Below are 8,036 nucleotides of genomic sequence, written 5' to 3'. Positions count from 1 at the left end.
ATGCAAACAGCTTTCATTTTAAGTATAATAAAATGGTAATTATTTGAAACTTTACTTATTGTTTTTGTTTAATTACATGACAAACAAGGAGGTAATTTCCAGGAAAATACACAGCATCAGGGCCGTAAAATACATTATCACTTATTTCCACCCAATTACTTAGTTATTACCCTACTAAGAAAGAGACAAACCAAGTCATTGTCGTAGTAAGCTGGTAAATAAGACATTATGTGCCTGTAACTAAACTGGAACAAGTGAAGTAATTTTATGGAAACTATATGGTATCAGAGCGGTAAAATGCACTATTGCCTCTTCCTATTTAATTACCTAGCTGTGTTGATAAACCCATCAATTATCCATATGACATTTTTAGTGTTGTTTTTGTTTAATTACCTGAAAAACAAGGAGGTAATTACCAGGAAAGTACACAGCATCAGGGCCGTAAAATACATTATCACCTATTTCCATTCAATTACTTAGTTATCACCACCTCTGATCTGAAATAGGCTATTTTGTAGCCTTCTGACATTCAACACACAAACACATGTTGAGTACGACCTTTATTACTTTGTTCTGCAAAAAAAGAAAGTTAACATTTAACATACAACATTTAAAGTAGCCTGTAAGTCCGGCGAAAATTTAACTAAGCCATGGAAGAAGTATTTTTCGTTGATCACGCAGTAGGCTAGCCTGCAGAGCTAGCATGAGCTACAGCCCAAAATCGCTAACAGTGGCAAAAAGCCATAGGCTACGCTTTCAAAATTAAACCACTAACATTGCTCAAAACAGCGCAAAACCTCGTCAGCAGCTAACTCGAGGTGTCTAGACATAAAAGAAAGCACCAGTCAGTCTGTAAACGTTGGAATAGTCTGTACACACTTAGAAATCGTTCGAGACTGCAACTCTATCTGAAGCACAGAAATGTCACGAGTTCTCACACGGAAGCACGCACGGGAGCTATTGCCGGAAGAGACTACGGGTAGTCCGGTGCTCAAATTACAGTGAGATCAGAGCCGGTCTTTTCTCTGGTGAGATATGCTACAGACAGAAGAAAGAGGACAAGGAAGACAGAGTGGTTCGTGTCTGTTCCTTTCCCGGCAGCGAAACAAAAATTAAATGTTTACAATCTAGCAAGTTTTCATCAGCTGTCATTGCGATACGGTCGGTCTCCAGTGGCTTATTGTTTTGAATGTGGACATTGACACCTCAATCGAAACGCTAAAGTGATGGATTACCGTGTCTGCTGTCATAATTTTGAGAAGGACGACTTCGTTATTCCGAGAGGAGCTTCTGACCCAAAGAAGTCAATGATATATTATAATATTTTCATCTGTAACAAACACGTCACCTCTGTACCTGTATGAATGTTTTGGTAGGTTTAGGGTGCACTGCAAATAAAATATTTAGCCTACTGTTTCAGAATTTGATTATGGTTATGGTTATGGTTATGGTTATGGTTATGGTTATGGTTATTTAGCAGACGCCTTCGTCCAAAGCGACATACAAATAAATAACAATACAAATTAAATTCCAGTGAACAATTACAAAATAGGGAGAATAGTAATATTATCAGTAAAACAATAATTTTAAGCACTAACCTAATGAGAAATAACATTGTTGTTGTTTTTTTATTGCAGAACATGTTAAATGTGTGAAAACAATGTTTTTTTTGCAGAACAAAGTTAAGGTTGTGCTCAACATGTGGTTGTGTGTTGAATGTCAGTACACGGTAACCTATTTCAGATCAGAGATGGTAATAACTAAGTAACTGAGTGGAAATAAGTGATAGTGTATTTTACGGCCCTGATGCTGTGTATTTTCCTGGAAATTACCTCCTTGTTTTTCAGGTAATTAAACAAAAACAATAAGTAAATCCTGGACTATCATTTCAAGAACTAGATTCATTTTAAATCATTACCATGTTATTAAACTTAAAATGAAAGCTGTTTGCATCACTATTACTTAGAAACTGCAGAGTAATTGCACTGGAAATTGCATAGAAATGACTAGTAATAAGGGGCTACAAAATATTATTACCATGAAATTACATTAAAAAAATACCATAGAAATTACCACCTTAATTAATGCTGTTTGCATTGCTATTACCTAGAAACTGCAGAGTAATTGCACTAGAAACTGCATGGAAATTACCTGTAATAAGTGGTAACAAGGGATTGTTACCATGAAATTACATAGAAATTACCATGCAATTACCACCTTATTAGCGAGCCGTAATGTAAAGTGTTACCGTCCATACCTGATGTCATTAATGACAGACAATTAATTCATGTTAATTAATGACATTTTCATGTAACTAATGAGTGAGTTAATGAATTAACTCATGATAACTCATAACATTTAGTTAACATGAATTCATGTGGTATTACTTTTCTTTTTTCTCCATGACAGTGATGTCCACGATTTTGTCCAACAAAAAGTCATCATGATCATGCTTAATTAATCATGATTCATGATGATGTGCCAACCGTACGGTAGCACTTTATAATAACTACACACAATTTATCATTTATTTATTAAGCATTTGTTAATTATTAGTTAATGGTTTGTTCATGATTAGTAATTTATTGTTCATGCATAATTCATCATCAGTAAAGCATTTGTTCACAAAGTTATGAGTGGTTTGTTCATAGTAAATAAAACAAATGTTTGTAAATACATGGTTTATGCCTTATAAATAATGAAACAACCATTTACAAATTAAATCATCCCCCTATTATGAACCAGTTACAAACTATTAGTAAATGCTTTGATCATCATTTGTAAAGTATTACTCCTATGTTAATTCTCATACTGTAATTCATGAGTAACTCAGGAGTTACAAGTGGTTAGTAAATGATTTTTGTGAGCTCATCTAAAGTGAGGACTGTATATGCCTTGCTATATATTTACAAATGAGTTATAAAGGTTACAGTTGCATTTATTAAGACACTTTCATCCAAAGAGACTTACACTATCAATGAAATTAAAGAGCAAGGCCACAATAGTGGCACCCGGGGATTGAACCCCCAATTCTTAGGCTTACAGCATGCTAGCCCAATGCCTTATCCACTACACTACACCTGCCCATGGAAATTGCAGCTGTAAAATCAGAAATATAAAACAGATGCGCCTGTTTGCTATGAACAAACATTTATAATTGTGTATAGGCATGATTTACAGATGAGAGTTAATTTAGGAATTATGCTTCAAAATTAAGAACACAGGATTTAATAACATGCTTAACAGTGTGTAGTATAAGACACTCTTACATAATTTTATGTTTTTTTTAACTGAGCGGATGTTATGTTCTTCACTTCACAACAAACAATCAATAAACACCAGAGTAAAGTGACAATGTTTTTACTTGGTTAACTTCACTTCAGTATACGTCAGTCAATTATTTACTTGTATGTTTTAACTCTCTAACTATTGTATCAATGCGCTGCTTAGTGCTACATCAAATGTAGTCATACGCATAACAGGAAAGTAGTCCTCTGAACACAACTAAAACTAGATCCCATCTTATTCAGAAGAGTAGCAGAGGTAGTGTAGTGGTAAAGGAGTAGGGCTATCATTCTGTTGCCTGTTCAGTTGAGGGTTCAAATCCCAGCTTCTGCGGTTGTGTTTAATTTAATTGACATTATTGTGTATGTCGCTCTGGATAAAATTGTCAGCTTAATGAATGAATGTGAATGTAGTATTTACAACTTATTTGCAAATGTGTAGCAAGGCATAAAAAGTCCTCACTTTAGATGAGCTCACAAAAATCATTAACTAACCACTTGTAACTCCTGAGTTAATCATGAATTATAGTATTAGGAAGTGGTTTATAAAACATGTATTCACATCCTTACTAATCATTAGTGCATATGTAACAACTGTTAAAAAATGAATAGTATTTCATTAACAAAAGGTTATTGCATGTTATATTAAGTATTAGCAACAATTTATACATATTTTAGAAATAGGCTTATTCACTATGAACAAACCAATCATAACTTTGTGAACAAATGCTTAAGTGATGATAAATTATGCATGAACAATTAATTACTAATGATGAACAAACCATTAACTAATAGTTAACAAATGCTTAATAGATGATGAGAATTGGGGGTTCAATCCCCGGGTGCCACCATTGTGGCCTTGCTCTTTGATTTCATTGATAGTGTAAGTCTCTTTGGAAGAAAGTGTCTTAATAAATGCAACTGTAACCTTTATAACTCATTTGTAAATATGTAGCAAGGCATATTCAGTCCTCACTTTAGATGAGCTCACAAAAATCATTAACTAACCACTTGCTCCTGAGTTAATCATGAATTACAGTATGAGAATTAGCGCATAGGAGTAATACTTTACAAATGATGATCAAAGCATTTACTAATAGTTTGTAACTGGTTCATAATAGGGAGATGATTTCAATTATAAATGGTTGTTTCATTATTTATAAGGCATAAACCATCCCTGCTGAAAAAAACAGCAAGAAACCAGCTTAGGCTGGTAGCTGGTTTTAGCTGGTCTTTGCTGGTCTTTGCCCAAAACACCCCTGCTGAAAAAAACAGCAAGAAACCAGCTTAGGCTGGTAGCTGGTTTTAGCTGGTTTTAGCTGGTCTTTGCCCAAAACACAGTTACTATTGCTGGTCTTTGCTGGTGTAGCTGGTTAGGCCACCAGCTACACATGCTGGCGTGACCATCTGAGGAAGCTGGTCGTGCTGGTGTGACCAGCCTGTCGTTTGGGATACAGCTGGTTTAAGATGGTCATGCTGGTGACCAGCCTGTCCAGCTTGACAAAGATGGTCAAGCTGGTTTTCTATAATGACCAACATAAGCTGGCGTGGCCAGTAAAAACCAGCAATGTAGACCAGCAACACCAACTAAAATGACCAGCTTAAGGTGGTACGACAATCAAAACCAGCTGAATTACCATCATAAGCTGGGTAAACCAGCTGAAGGTGTGTTTTCGCGAGAGTTTTGCTGGTCTAGCTGGTTAACCATCAAAGGGTGGTCAAACAAGCTGGTTAACAAGCTGGTCAACCAGCAAACCACCTTTAGCTGGTCAGGCTGTTTTTTTCAGCAGGGACAGTTATTATTGCTGGTCTTTGCTGGTGTAGCTGGTTAGGCCACCAGCTAGACATGCTGGCGTGACCATCTGAGGAAGCTGGTCGTGCTGGTGTGACCAGCCTGTCGTTTGGGATACAACTGGTTTAAGATGGTCATGCTGGTGACCAGCCTGTCAAGCTTGACAAAGATGGTCAAGCTGGTTTTCAAGAATAACCAACATAAGCTGGCGTGACCAGTAAAAACCAGCAATGTAGACCAGCAACACCAACTAAAATGACCAGCTTAAGGTGGTACGACAATCAAAACCAGCTGAATTACCATCATAAACTGGGTAAACCAGCTGAAGGTGTGTTTTCGCGAGAGTTTTGCTGGTCTAGCTGGTTAACCATCAAAGGGTGGTCAAATAAGCTGGTTAACAAGCTGGTCAACCAGCAAACCACCTTTAGCTGGTCAGGCTGGTTTTTTCAGCAGGGAATTGATTGACTGACTGATTTAATGTTATAAATAGCATAGCCTACTGGATAAGATTTCAGATTCAGATTCCACAAAAGTAGCCTAGACTATTTCATGATATATTTCGACATTATTTGCGTTTTATTAAATGTGCTTTACATTTCCAAAGTGTTTTGGCACTTAGAGCACATTTAGCCACAAGTCATAAAAAGTATCCCGTCAAAATCCTGAAATGCGTTAAGACTGTTGAATTACGACTGCATCTGCTGGGGTAAAACTCGAAACAGCGTACTTCCGGCTTCCAGGCAGTTTAACCCCAGTTTAACTAGGAACCAGCTGATCCTGTCTCATTTGTGACACAGCAATCACGTTAAAACTTCGTGCGCAGCTGCGTGTTAAACTCCAAAACCTCCGTTTTAAGGAGCACGGTTTTAAATCGTAGCACAGCTAGCGCAATGCTAGCTGACAGAGCAATTGGCCCATTAGATCTCACTTTTCCCAATACACCATGTACAAAAAAAAAGCAACCCACCTTGGTTGCAAGACCATGTCGCTTTGTATAAAAGTGTCTGCTAAAAAGTGATTATTTCTGAACTACAGAGCTAACCAGAGCAATTATGACCCATAATCCTATAACAGAACTCTCTTGGTTGGGCCATTTTTCTTGTCCACTTATAGAGGGCTAAGTTAGGTTAGTTTAAAAAGGATTATATGTGAAAACAGCCCTTATGTCATGGAAGTGGACAGAGGGCCATTTAGCCATTTAGCTCTGCCTGAGAGGGAGTACACATCACCACAGCTGCCCACACCCAGCATGAGCGATTGCCACCATGTCAACAAATGCTATGGAATGGGAATTAACCATACTTTAACAAATTATGGGAAAATAGTCTTTAACAACAGTTAAAAAAAAAAAAAATCTGGACCAATATTATTCAAACTATTGGTCTTCGTTTTTTGTACTATTTTCATATTTCCATCAAATCATGAGAGAGACCATGTCCCACAAAATGTCTACTTTGTAGTGACTAATCCCTAAAGCACAATAATTCTGCACATACCATGGTAATTATCTAAAGTATCAAATCTAAACATTATTCCAGTGTTCCTCACTGTCTCAACTAATAATTTCAAGAATCATCTGTATTAATTTTAAGTGATTGCTTTTCATGCATATGTCATTCCTACCTCATGACAGAAATCACCCTTTGATCTGGTCCCAGACACAACACGATTGGAACCGTATTGTCCAGTTATCTGCCTCATTAGGCATCCTTGAGCTGGGTAGACATGGCCCCTCCCTCAAAGGCTTTAAGTCATTTTTGTGGTCTCAGGGGTCCTTATACCCCCCCCCCCCTCTCTCTCTCAGACACACACACACACACACACACACACACACACACACACACACACACACACACACACACACACACACACACACATTTCAGACAGGTAACCCCCTGGAACAACACTTAATCTGGCTTTATGGGAAAGGTGTAGGGTGTTTCTGTGCTCTGATCCATCCATGAGAAAAGATGTGGAGTCCCTCTTCCTGTATTACTTTGCTGCACTATTCTATAGAGCGACCACACACATGGCACAAAGACAACAGGGAGCTTCTGTCACTCACTTTACTAGAGCAGTCATCTGAAGAGGAGTCGAAGAGAAGACGGGGTACTGTGGTAGAGTTAATAAGTGGTTCTGGCCTTGTCAGTACACCTGGTGAAACTTAAGATGTGGTTAGATAATTATTTTAGAAAAGGGAGGAGACATTATTCATGATATCTGTGACATATGTGAGCTTTCTTTATGGCAGACTTTATTGATGGACCTCTTTCACTGAACTGTAACTGAACAATAAATATTCATAAAATTGTGTCGAAACGTAAAGGAATAATAATAAAAAAAAACCCTCACATAGCTAATCTTAGTCAAACAGGAAAATAACTTTTAACAAAAATATGACTTAACACTAAACCACCAAAGGCCTGACATTGTTCCAAACATGGCTGCCTCTCTATGGCCACAAAGCAGAATGAATGATTTAAACACTGTGTCCGTTAAACATGATGTTTTGTATAAGATCATACTAATGGTCAGATGGTCTAGAGATGTTGCAGACAAGGTTGCTATCATCTGAGTACACCAGCAGAATGTCTTTAAAGAAAAGACCTCGTAAGAATATCAAGACAAAAAAATTGAAACACTGAGCCTGGATGAAAGGCAGTAATTGTATAGATGTGCCAGCCCCTGCATCCCAGCCAGCAACATGCTAGTTGATAGCTGCTGTTTTTTAGTGGGGAAATAGTGGAGAGGTTGTGTGTGTATGTGCGCGTGCGCGTGTGTGTGTGTGTGTGTGTGAGAGAGAGAGAAAGAGAGAGAGAGAGAGAATGGTGGGGGAGTGCATAATGAATGACATATTGTGAAATCTTCACCAACAAAGTAAAGTCTCCCATGCAAATGAGTCTCCTCTCTCTCCCTTGATAAAGATCTGTTTGATGGAACACAAGCGCAATATGTGGCTG

Source organism: Sardina pilchardus, chromosome 18 (genome assembly GCF_963854185.1).
Source record: "Sardina pilchardus chromosome 18, fSarPil1.1, whole genome shotgun sequence".
NCBI classification, from domain to species: Eukaryota; Metazoa; Chordata; class Actinopteri; order Clupeiformes; family Clupeidae; genus Sardina; species Sardina pilchardus.
The sequence above is the reverse complement of the archived record's forward strand: the minus strand, read 5'-3'. Positions refer to the sequence as shown.